The sequence below is a fragment of the Vespa crabro genome, chromosome 7, assembly GCF_910589235.1.
Source record: "Vespa crabro chromosome 7, iyVesCrab1.2, whole genome shotgun sequence".
Lineage (NCBI taxonomy): Eukaryota > Metazoa > Arthropoda > Insecta > Hymenoptera > Vespidae > Vespa > Vespa crabro.
In genome coordinates, this window is record NC_060961.1 from 695,220 (window position 1) to 709,049 (window position 13,830).

General features: G+C 36.4%; 1 protein-coding gene across 20 annotated transcripts in view; it reads right to left on the minus strand.

The window, feature by feature from the left end:
* The window catches only part of LOC124425431 (synaptotagmin-7), a 117,746-nt gene that overhangs the window by 27,303 nt on the left and 76,613 nt on the right, over positions 1–13,830 (minus strand). For 4 of the 20 annotated variants that reach the window (XM_046965760.1, XM_046965757.1, XM_046965759.1 and 1 more), the window contains exons 1-2: positions 11,367–11,709; positions 10,974–11,161 (exon numbers count right to left, since the gene is read on the minus strand). The exons of 14 other annotated variants lie outside the window; for them this stretch is intronic. The gene's annotated coding sequence lies outside the window, so the exon portion shown is untranslated. Of the gene's footprint in view, positions 1–10,973; positions 11,182–11,366; positions 11,710–13,830 lie in introns of those variants that run through there. 2 more of the 20 variants (XM_046965758.1, XM_046965754.1) reach the window with 2 other exon arrangements.

The following is a 13,830-nucleotide window of genomic DNA, read 5'->3' on the forward strand; positions in this document are numbered from 1 at the left end:
GGCGGGCAAGTAAGAAGAATCGCAGTGGGATGGGAGCAGGGGAAGATTGATACGAAGGAAATCCTCGTAAATCCTTAGGATTCGATTTTTCTCTTCGATTTTCTATACTCCGTTCGATCTTCTTTTCACGCTTATGTATCATCGAGTCAAGTCGTTTGAAAAGCAACAGGCCGTCGTTCTCGCGTTAAGTGTAGATTACACTGACACCGGTGCTCTATTAGAAGAGGAGGAAGGAAGAGAGAGAGAGACAGAGAGAGAGAGAGAGAGAGAGAGAGAAGGATTTTCTATTCAATTCCCTTCGATACTCCATGAAAGTAGCTTACCTACGTGCAACGCAGCGGGTTGTTAAAGAAGAGCAGAAAGAAAAAGAGAGAGAGAGAGAGAGAGAGAAAACGTGTCTAATACATTTTGCGAAGATGTTTGAATTTGGACACTACCCTATGGAAGTACAATCGTAGAAGTAGAGTAGATACGTATCTATATAATCATGAGACCACGGTCGAGTCATACGAGAGAACGTACTTTGGCCTATTCACATTGGATTCTCCTACTTGCCTGCCTGCCTGCCTACCTTTTACCGCGTTTCTCTGTATAAGTGTAAAGCGAAAAGGAGGTGGAGCTGTTCACGTTGGATTCTACCACTGTCTCAAAGAGAAAGAGAGAAACAGAGAGACGTGACTGGATGAGGAAGTACCAGTAGTGAGCAAAGCAGAGCAAGAAGAGAGAAAGAGAGAGAGAGAGAGAGAGAGAGAGGATGAGAAAGGAAGCTCGGGAAGATGAGGGGGTTTGGATCGATCCGAGCTACCACCACCAGTACCACTACTACCACCGCCTCCACCGCCACCACCATCATCACCACCACCACCACCACCACCACCACCGGCAACCTCGTCGTCCGGGTCTTGCCAACTCCATATACTGTATCTCCCTTTCTCTATCTCTCTCTCTCTCTTTTTCTCTCTCGCTCTCTCTCTCTCTCTCTCGAACCAAAAGAGAACGAATATTCCATGTGCGTAGCCGTCCCTGTGCCGGAACACATTACGAAATATCCTAGTCAGAGCTCAAGCGTGAATTTTCGAGCGAGCAATCTCTTTTTTCGAAATTATCGATTACTCGAACCCCTTGTCCTTGTTCGGCTACATGAACGAATTTCTAACGATGAAAATAAAATCGAACGATCTACCTTCCTTTTTTCTATTTTTTTCTTCTTATTGTTCTCTCTTTCTCTCTCTCTCTCTCTCTCTCTCTCTTCATTTTTTCTTCTTTTTATTAAACTCGATACTTCGAATTTCTCCTTGGAAACAATGCAGCCTTATTTGCATGTCGCCTAACGTTTGCTACTTGTTCTATTTAGTTAACGTTTAGATACTATTTCGTAATGGGGAATACCTATAACGGAATATTCGTATAAAGTGAAAACGTATGATATATGATGTTCCATCGTTAATAAGACAATTGTATCTTGTATCTAGGACAGGCTCGATATTGAAACTCGTAGACAATGGAGCACGTATAAACGCAAACATGATTGCTTAGATCTATCTATAATAATATCCAAGTCAGTTTAATGAGTTTAACGCTCTTGTTCTCTCATCTCTCATGTGTTGCGACAGATGGCAAGATCATAGCGAAAATACCTATTTGATAATAGGATAAACAGGATGAAAGGAGACGCGACTAGAAAATCCATAATTGAAATCATTGTCAATTATTGTAACGAGGATCGATTTCTCGTCGTCGATTTATCGAACGATTCGACTAATGCCGTATAATTAATTAAGTTTAAAAGTAGCTTTACGATTATCACACGTAAATGAAAGGAAAATTGCGTTTTGAGGGATTGCCAAATGTACGAGAACTCTTAACAAGTTGCAACGCCTTACCGTCATAGTTGCGATTAATCATGCTACTTCTCAAAGAGGCCACGAAATTAAATCCATTCTGTGCGTGATATATATATATATATATATATACATATATATATGTACGTATATATTCTTCCTCTATGCTATAGAAAAAAGCAAAATAAAAGAGAGAAAGAGAGAGAGAAAATGAAAGAGAACCTTCTCTTTTACGTCCTTTCATGTTTATTTACAAAAAAATAAATTAGCATGACCCGTAAGAGCCAATTGACCGAGTTATTTTGGCTTAAACTCAATGATCATTTTTTTCTTTTTCTTCCTTTCTCAAAATTAGCTAATAGCACGATACAATGCTGCGTACTACGACGTTTCATCTAAGCCTTATAAATTCTTTTTATCTTAACATTCAAGATTTTTCTCTTGCGACTTTTTCCAATTCAGTTAACTTTCAAACAAAATTACGTTATATCGTAATATATATATATATATATATATATATATATATATATATATATATATATATATAGGGGTATGGGAACGCAACCCCTCGTCCGACGATATTATTTATTATCTATAAGACAAACGCAAGTTCGGTCGAACGACCAGCCTCGTAACTTTGTCAAATTTATCGAGTTCTTCGATGGCTAGGTTTGTAATATCGATGTTTAATAAAGAAATTTTCAACGAGCCGTAACTCGTTAATGGACGAAAATAACGGAGGAGCTTGTTTTTCTACTCTCTGTTCGATATATCGAGCCGAAACGCGATAGATAGATAAATAGATAGATAGAAAGAGAGAGCGAGAGAGAGAGAGAGAGAGAGAGCAACAGGTTTCCTTTCCTCGTTTCATGATATAACGTGTACTCGCTGGAGGAGCTAGCGATTCTATTTGACTTTACGGCAGAGGACCGACATTTCATTGACTTTAAAGCGATTCGTCAGTTTATTACTCAGGATTTTATTGCCTCGACCACCGACCAACACTCAACCTGAATCGTAATAATCGATACAATTTCGAAAATATTATTATACGTATTTAGTTTTTTTTTTCTTCTTCTTTCTTACATTCTTCAAATTCAATCTTTGTCGCTCCATCGACGATCTCTCTGTACGAATCTTTTTTTTAACCCTAATAGTAGTAATAGTTTAAAAAACTATTTAAACGATCGAATATAATTCACAGATATAATTTACTAATTGTAAATAATTGAAACTAGGATTAATCTGTACGAATTCAAAAGATGAATATTTAACATAAATTTAATTTATTATATGCTGAATAATTGGTAAACTTCCTTTTCTTGTCTATGTTGTCGTTCTTGATTTTAAGCTTGACTTTAAACACTACCTTCTCGTTTCCCTATTTCAATTCGAGTATGTTCCGTACACGTTAGAAGAAATATCGAAAGAGTGTCACTTGAGAATTATTGTATCCGATCAAGGCAAATGGAGTCTCCGTTGATGCGAAGGTAATTGATTAGTCGACAACTTTGATACTTTCATGATCAAACGTATTTCCTTTACCTCTCTCTACATCTTTCTCTCTCTCTCTCTCTTTCGCTTTCAACCATGCAAGAAACTTTTAGAAATTAATAGAATGACGATGAAAGGGAACGATGAATCGGTTTAGGTTTCGGATACAGTTCGTTATTTGGAAATTCATTTCTAGCGTTTTGTTTGTTACCGTTAGTACGTGACTGAAAAGGATAAAGAGATCCTATAGAGGGAGGATGGAAAATCCTTCATAGACTCCGTCACAATGTGTATTGTGTTGGTCGAATGCTAGCCACAGTTCGTACGAAAAGGAAGTCAAACAATGGAGACGAGCTTTACCCAAAATCAAGAACGTTTTCCTTAAAGAGAAAGAAAATCAAAGTGATCTTCACATAATTGTTTCTCTTTATCGAATTTATCAAATGTTTGAGTAATTTCATTTAAATGGATAGGAACGACAAGGAAAGAAAAAAATATTATCCAAGAGCATCTCGACCTTGATAAATACGAGCTGATAAAATCAATTGGGTCGAATGATTCGTCTTTATTTCCAAGGAAATTTCCAAAAACAAATGAATATGGACGAACGACAAAAACGCCGCGTCCTCGAGGGATATATATGTATGTATGCACGTATGTATGTTCTCGACCGTTCCATAGAAACATGGCAAATCTTGTGGAAAATTAAGTACGAATGTAACAAGATGAAAACACTCGGTCGTGCTATGGCGCTATTGCAAGAAATCGAGAGAAGTTATGCGAATAGTTTGACATAGTTCGTTCGAAATTGACGTTGTCGTTGCTCGAGATAGCGGGATAAATTGGTTCTGTCATAATAGCCTCATTTTCAAAAGGGTCAGCCAAATTCAGGAAGGCTAGAAGATGGAAATTGTCACGCATTATTATCATCGGTATATTCTCATATTGCAAGTGCTCTCTCTCTCTCTCTCTCTCTCTCTCTCTCTCTCTCTCTCTCTCTCTCTCTCTCTCTCTCCCTCTCTTTGTAATGTCATGTATAAATTGGCTCGTTATTACAAATATAACAATATAACGAATTTCCCCGAAAGCTTTCTACGTGCTGCCATCCACAGACAAGAGATATACACATACATAGCAAATACCCACCTACGCGATACGAATAACAATGTGAACGTATATTTTCATCGATTTCATCTAACAAACGATCAATCATTATTAATTTCTACCCTCAGAGAATCCGAACAGACGGCAATCGACGTTTACGATTGCTAAACTAATCGGCAATACTAAGAAAAATTGACATCGATTTATTTAATAACATTAAATCGAAATATCGATATTTTACGTATTCCCTCTTGATTTCCATTTATTTTTCATACAAAATAATATCTATAATTTCCAATTGCAAACAAAATTATCTCGAATAATTGGCCATCTAGAGGAGCTAATTCGTATTTACGTCTTCGCGGGTTATTTCGAATAAAACTTTAGCTTAGCCTCGTATAAATTATTCACCGAGTGTTAGAAACTCGAGTACATGTAGTCATTCGATAATATGCAAATTAATGTTTATGCCACGCGTTGACGATATAATCTTATCTTTCTTTGTTACTAACGAATAATCGATAAAGAACGAAATAAAAAGAAAAAAAGAAAAGAGAAGAAAAGGAAAAAAAATTCCAACAATTTTGTAAAATTCGTTTTTTATAGAAATATATATTGTCTATATGTAAATTTAATAATGCGTATTTTTATAAAAGTAAAATATATTCTTTAAGAGCGTCAAAAGATCGTCGAGATAAAGAATGAAAATATACATAGGTGATAAAGGCTAATGTATGTACGAAAGAATTGGCTGGCGTTGACAGTACCAAAACGTGTTTGCTCGCTAACGCAAACACCCCATGTGCTCTTGTCGAGAACGAGCTCGAAGGTAAAGCGTAAAAGCTAAACACACGGAGTTACCTTAAAGTGCTCCTCGTTGATAAGAGTCTCACGTACCCGTTACTTATTTTGTTTCATCACAACCATTTTTTTTCTTTTTATGATTTCATTCATAACGATAACGCGAAAGAACATCGAAAGATTCCACTTTCGAATCTTTCCATTTCTTCTGCAGGTATATTAATGATTCATAAAATAGTACGAGTTTAAAACAAAATGTATTTGACGAGCACTCGGGTACTAGGATATCTCTAGAAATTGCATTTCCTGTTGGCCGAACTAATACAACGAAACCAAATCCAGATCGCGTTTGCTTTTAATATTCGCGAGAACGTGAGCTTGTAACGAGATTAGTCTTGTAAAATAGGATTTATCTTAGGTATAAGGGATACCATTTGAAATGGGCAACAGGTATTCTAGGAAACGTGCATCATAGTGGTAAATTCACCGGTGTATCTCAGTAAAATGCGTTCGATTGTAATTAAAATCGTAATTACTACGTTGCAAGCAATAACCGCGGAACAATACGATTTCAAATTTAATACTTGAACTTGACCTTAAACGAGCCACTTAATCATTTACATTCTTTCCATTTCGAACGATATTTACTATGCAGGAGCAATAGGAAAGATTTACCTATTTACTACGAGTTGAATTTTTCACTTCAACCAAGAACATTGCATTCAATTTTAAAAGAATCTTCGTCCAGTACTAAGCCATCGGATTGTATTTCTACAAGGCTGTCCATTTATACGAACGAAGTTTGTATGCGTATGTACGTACGGTGAAACGAACAGTCTCCGTCAAGTTTAGTTTGCTTTTAAAAATAACGAAAGCTTTCTTCGGATTCGGTTTGTTGATTCATCTATTTTTTCTCGTTCATCGTTAAAATGTATAAGCTTTTTTTCCTCCACCGATCCCCATATTATTTTTGCTCCTTTTTATTCCTTCTTTTTTTGGTATTTTTTTTTACGTCGATCCATACAGCAGAGGGCAAAGGCTAAACGATATTTTCAGATCGCCGAGAAGATATTAACATCAAACACGATCGCGATGAGATAACGATTAAAACCATGTGAGTGAGAGTGAACCAAAAATAGAATCGATTGGAGGTGCGTGAAATTGTATGAAGGGGAGTGGAGCAACACACATCGTCGATGACATTATGAGAGCTTTCACGCAAACCTTCTGGCATCGGTGTTGTACGGACGTAATTAAGCTTGAAACCAACGGATTTTATCTATAAAAACGCGCAAAGAACCTCGTGAGTTTCACTCTTTACAAAGACCGTGAAGCGCAACGAGGCAAAGAAGGAGAAGATGACGGAGAAGGCAGTAAATTACATGGACAGACGTAAAGGGTTGGTTGCTCTCTGAAAAGCATTTTGCTGAAGGTAAGTTAAAACTTAGCACGATCTTCTATCGTAGGAGACATCCAATTTTTTTCCTTTGCCATTCCTTTTCAAAATCCTACACATTTTCCTCCCATTCAAGAGAAAAAAAGAAAAAAAAAAATGGAAGAAGAAGAAAAAATAGAATAAAAGAGGAACGAATAAATGTACGAAGAGTAATTAACGTTGTGATGTCTTTTGATGAAGGAACGACATTATTATACGGTAAAAGTCGTTTCTATCTTTTAAAGGATTCGATAAAAATCAAAGAGCTTTTTCGATGGATATATCTTTCAAAAGGAATAAGAGTATATCCGAAGTTTTAGGTTAAAATCTTTTACCGGTTCAAGGACGATCCGATTATTTTCCCGAGGACCTACTATCCTTATCTCTTCGTTCACAGGGTACTTTAGATGTTAGCCGTAGAAGTATACGAGTCATCTTTCTTACTTTAATCGCACGAATTACGTTTGTCCAACTATAGAACGAGTAGATTAGTCGTTCGGCCTAATGATACCGAACCTACATAGTTACATACATATTTATGTTTCATTCGACTTGCGATACTGCCTACAAGTGTGTGTGGATAGAACAAGCGCCGCTTTGCCGTCCTTTTCAGGCTTCTCTATGCATGAATATTCAAGTCTACGTTATTCGTATAACCGATAACGACAACGACAACAACGACGACGACGACGACGACGACGACGACGACGACGACGTTGATGCAATGCAACGACGGTACCGGCCTTTTACGATCTTTATCCGACTGCCATTTGCCAACGGCACTTTAATCCGCACACATACGTCTGACTACGTTTTTTCGCTTTCTCATATTCCCCGATCTAAAAGCTTTGTCGTTAGTGACATTGTCATGGTGAAACTTGCGTTAGAAAATGTTCTATTTCAACTGATTTTTCTCTGTACGTATATGCATACGTATAATTACTTCAGACACAGAATGTCAAGCGAAAAAAAATTTATTTCACTTTTCAAATGTCGCTCGAATCCCCATATAAATTTTCTGTTTTTTTTTTTTTTTTTTTTTTTCTTTCGATACAAGAAATAATTCAACGCGTACACATTCTGTACAATAATTTGAACTATCAAAAGTAACTTATCTCCGTTGTTCGATCGTAAAAAAGAGAGAGAGAGAGAGAGAGAGAGAGAGAGAGAGGAGTTTACCTGGTTTTAAAAAATTGCAATGGTGTTTGTTAACTTCTTAAAGATACTACAGTAACTTGGAACGGTCGATTAGCTCATCGATCATATCCCGCACGACTGCACGCTTGTTTCTCTACTCGCCTGTCTGCCTCTACCCCATCCGCCATCTTGTCGTATAACTGTCGCCTCCAAAGATATTTTCCACGTGCATCGACGGTTTATTGATTTTCGTGAAGCAACTTCCGCAGACGCAAGCCTTCCATTTGCTGTGTTACTCGCAAAGCTCCCTTTATTACATTTTACGTACACACTTTTCTACGATAACTTTTCAACGAACCATCTACTTACTTCTACTACTTCTCTCAGTCTTGTTCGTTCAAGACTCACCTAAACATTTTATCAGTCAGAGTGAGATTGTTCCGACAACTTTACCGAAAATAGTCGCGAGCTAAGACGAGTAAATTCAATTCGAAACTTCATCGATCGAATTGTCAACTTTATCGGCGCGTTTCAAATTATTTTTTTCGATACTTTAAGGGGAGAAAACAAAAAGAAAAAAAAAAAAAAAAAAAAGAAAAGAAAAAGGACCGATCGTCTTTTCCTTAGAGCGAACAAATTTCTTCTTCTTCTTTTTTCTCTCTTTCTTTTTTTTTTTTTTTTCTCTTTTACATTGACGAATAAATAAAAAGTAAAATCAACAGAACTCCTACTTGAGATCGATACAACAGTGTGGGGGGTGAAAAAGTTCTGTAGAGCTTTAACGACTTAAGTTCGCATTGGCAAGAGTGGTCGGAAGGTGGGCACGGGGGGAAGGGGGGGGAGGGTATTAACGTTTGCCAAGTACTTATTGGATGCCCATTCACGAAAGAAATAGAATTTTAAACGAAGCAGATTCAAGTATAATACCTTGCGATTATATCGAGATAAATTCGTTACCGAAACTTTTGGATTCTTGAATTCATCTCCAGTTAAATTAATAACGAAATTGACTTTAATCGATTAATAAAGCAAAATAATTATACAAAGGATTTTTTGTTATAATCGATGAGCGTTACCACCGTCGAAATAGAATATCACGTATAAATCAAGAGGAAGGATCATGAAACATTAAGAAAGGAGTATCGGTAATGTCAAAAGGTTTCTCCCACGATTATCATCTTTTTTGGAGGGTGGAAGCCCTAGGGAGAATCGATTTCTCGATAGGACGGATATAAGAAAACGGTGCGAACATGGCTGCGGTTACGAACGAAGGGTGGCCCCAACCCCCTCCCCCTCCCTACCCCGTATATTTTGTCCTCTGGCACGTTCAACGAGGAAAAAAGTGACCTCGGATGTAATATAGGCGTGTTCGGTTGATAGATTTTTATCGAAAAAAATCAAGAGCAAAATATCCTTCCACTATCTCTCTCCCTGATTCTTTTAAATACAATTTCACATAGTATATGAACATTCTGTCCCATCAATTCGAATAAAACTGATAAAGTAAACAGGATCAACGATCGATGGTTCACAGTTCTGAGCATTCCGACGGATCGGCTTAAAGTCGATCCATCCGACAAGTTCGCTAAAAAAAAGTCCAATGAAACCGCACCGTCGCTCGATAAAACTATCGATTACGTTCAAAGCTGGCTTTGTTTTCAGACCCGAGTTTATCAGCTAGCAAACGTTCTCTGTGAAAACGGATATGGATACTCGCGAGTGGCTATCTATATTTATTTTAGAGAATATCGACGACTTTATCTTTTTTTCCTTCTTGTTCTTTTCTTTTTTTTTTTTTTTGTTTTTTGGTTTTTCCTTTTTTTTGTTCGTCTTTCTCTTTCGAAGCTAACCGAGCGCCGGATATCCTACAATGCTACTCTACCCAACGAACAAATGGAACAATAGACAATAAGAGAAGAAAATGAAAACGTAGGCAACAACACATTCCATTGTATTGTGAAAAGCATCGTTGCGTTTCTCGTGAGTCGCGTTGCTGCGATTTTCCTCGGGACGACGCGACACTTCTGACCCACCTGTTACTATCAAGCCCCCTCCCATCCCCACGTTTGCCCATCCTACTCCCTTACTCTCTCTCTCTTTCTCACTCTCCTCCTCTTGCTAACACCTGAATAAGAGCCGCAGAAAAACTCCATCTTCGTTCGTCGTTGTCTTTCTTGATTCGACGTATTTCTATTCTGACCTTTGTGATGTAAAAAAAAAAAAAAGAAAAAAAAGAAAATTTTCGTGAGAACTCGTCGTTTACGACGATCTAAAAATCCTATCGTCCTCTTACTTTATTCACCCTCCCATTAATTATACCAACCAATTCCCTTCCCACTTATGTGCCTTCGAAAAGTCGAGATTCCATTCGTAGTCCAAACTAGTCCTCCTTTCGTCGTAATACTTCGATTAAGATCGAAGAAAAACATGGGGACAAATTTTCGTGCCTTTCGGACTCGTACGCTTACGTGACGCTTTCGATACGAGAAATCTTTAACGAAAGGGAAAAAACGTATATTGCGATCGTTATCACCGAATCATCCATCCTCGGTGATCGACATTTAACTTTTTATTGAGTTTGTTCGAAACGTTTGTAAGATTTATTCGTTGACATTTACGAGATTCCAAGCACGACTTAAAAAGTGTATTCTTCCGTATCTTTATTATTAAAAGAGAATTATCTACGACTTTATACAACGTCTTATAAATAAATATATATATATATATATATATACACACACATAACAAGCATCGATTTTTCTCCCATCAACTAATTTAGCCAATTTATGAACTTTTGTGATGGCGGAGTCCATTATGAAACACTGGGAAGGACGATGGTCCGTACGATCTCGATGAAATTTGTTCATTTTCATTTTCCTTTTATAAAAACAAATCGAATCGGTCTCTCGCAAATATAATGCAAATATTTTTGACTTTTACCTAGCATCGTCCCATTTTCCCTTTCAAAGTTACTATTTCAAAAGCAATAGTAGGTATATATCGACCGTACAAAGCTGAGTGAGAAACTTCAAACATTTCTTTTCAGATTTGACGTGCATATCGAGAAAATAATATAATCGACAAGATGAAGTCGAAATTTTCATAAGTATAGAAAAATATAATTCTCCACCTATAGGTACAATTTGTCGTATTTACTTTACCTATGGCGAAATCCTCCTCCGACAACGAATGTAAAAGGAGTTCGTAACCGACTGTGTGCGATACACAGGTGGTTCGAGTTCTCTTTGACTTTTAATCACGAGACACTCACTATACAGGTTGAATCACTTAATTGTGTTACAAGGAATATCTGTAGCAGTCATTTGTATACCGTAACACAGTCAATGACCTATTGAAATAAGAAATGAACTAAAAAATGACGTAGAAAAAGAAAGAAAAAAAGAAAAAGAAAAAGAAAAAAATTTTCTCAATATTTTAACATGTTAAAAATTCGTATGTAACGAGTTAAGTGACTCATCCTATATACTATATATATGTATATATATATATATATATATATATATATATATATAAGTATATAAATATATATGTACGTATACAAATGAAAATCACATCGACGAAGAGAGGTAGAGGATGGGATTAGAAAAAGTGAGGAAAAAAATATTGATGGTAAATGATCAAAGGAAAAAAGAGGTAGAGTGAGTGAGAGAAAGAGAGAGAGAGAGAGAGAGGAGGAGGAAGAGAAAGAGAGAGAGAGAGAAAGAGAGAGAGAAGGGAGGGAAAAGGAGAAAAGACGTCCTGTTGCGCTTCGATAACGCAACGCTTTCTCAGAGTTCGAACTGAGAGAAGGCGAGACACGCCTGAGCCCGGCACCAGCCCAGCACCGTCTGCCGTTGCGTCTGACCGTACCGGAGTCGCATCACTGACTGAAACTCGCTCGCTTTCTCTCACCTTCTCGCTCGTACTCTCTTTTAAGCTTTCTCTCTCTCTCTCTCTCTCTCTCTCTCTCTCTCTCTCTCTCCCACACATACATACACACACTCTCTCTCGCGCGCGTACGCGTCGATGCTTTCGAGCTTTCGACACGTTGGCGCCACCTTGGTGACCTCTAAAGAAATGTCGGGGATATGAAGGAGAAGCATCGAACTATTCAATTTCTTTGTTTGCGCGAATTTTTGAAATTAAATATCCATTTGAAAGATATCCACCTTAGGATATAACGGATTTAACGAAATCTGAAGAGCCCCGTTCAATCCTTCCAATTGCATAATATATCATTAAATTGTTAGAAATTAACGAGGGAGAATCATTTTCTCGTTAGATTTAACAAAGGTTAAAATGGTTTTAAAGGTAAAGGAGAATGATAAATTCTTATGGTTTAATAGAATGAAAAAACCTTTAACTGGGATGATAATGATAATCTCATTAGAGATTAAGTTACCATTTTATTAGGATCTACGTTCGCAGTATAGAAATGAAGTTATTAACTAAACTTCGTTGTTGAAGTTCATTGTTACATCGTAGATGGACGAAGACTTAAATACCAGGATGAATAATCGCGATGAAGTTACGAGATTAAATATTTTTCAACGAATTAACCGAAAGCGTTGTACTATTTTCTCGTAGGATCGAGAAAGGATCGTAGGGTAAACGAATAAATGGAACGTTGAGTTTAAGATCCATGGGATTAAATGCATTCGAGCGAATTAAATCCAATGGACCTGTATATTTGGTGAGCAAAACAATCGTACGACCAAAAAGGAAATAATAAATATTTTCCTAAAGAGTTTTTCTTTGTTTTTTTTTGTGTGTTTTTTTTTTTTTTTTGTTTTTTTTTCTATAATAAATTGTTATCTCCGTTCGATAAGTGCCGTATCTTTTACGTCGACGACTAGACTACATTATTTTGCTCGTCGACGTTTACGCTCCAGTTACCATCACGGTAATTAAACATAAATCGATGATAATTAATAATCTTAAAACTTTATTAATGATCATAGTCGAAGTATTGGATATAGCTGGAAAGTATCGTGGATGATAGGGGGGGGAAAAAAAAGAAGAAAGAAAAAAACAAAAAGATAATTGACAACGCCTGAGAATCGTTCGTTAGCGCACTCGCCTACTAGGATTCATTGCAAGCTCGAATACCTATTGCAAGAGAAGCTTTTAAGCTCGATATATATCTTCTCCTGGAATTTAAATGAAACACTTTGCACGAGCTTGATTATCGCGAACAGATGAAGCGTATGTGAATTTGTTGTCAAGAAAATTATGGGATCTCCAATGGAGTGACATAAATTTTGCTGGTCTTATCGAATAATACAACCGTACACACTTACACGCTATTATTCCCTCTGTCATTTTGATTTATTTCAAATTTCCTAATCGATCTCGTTACCTCGAACGATTTATTTATTACTCATTGGCACGGTATTAACGAGAAAATTCCTATATTATAATTGATAGAAAGGGCGAATTGATAGAAAGATCGAATTTAATTTATCGTTTATTTCAGCTTTTTCCTTTATATAATATATATATATATATATATATATATATATATATATATATATATTCACCTTTTTTTTAATTTTAGCTTCATCCACAATTATCGCAAAAATGAGCGAGCCATTCCAATGACGAATCTTCGAATTAGCCCAGTTTCATTTCTACCGAATATAAAATTGTTCTTTCGATCAAACTGAAATACATTTTTCTACGTTAAATTCAATGTAATTGTTTTCTCTTTTTCATTTTTTCCAATCAATCAATAACATCGATCGAAAAATCGATAATACGATAATTTTAAATTGAATTAAAGATTCAATTTAACGTTCGTTAAAATATCAGGACCTGTATTACTATTTTTATGTATCTACGTGTATGCACATTATCGAAACGTACAAAGAATCGTTCCGATCATAGAAAGAAAAGAAGGAAAAATAAAAGGATTGATGCGCTCGCGTCTTTCATAATATTTTCATAAATATTTGAAAAATATTTCGAGGAGTACTTTCGAGATGGAAAGAAAACAAAAGAAAAAAAAGCAAAAGAGAG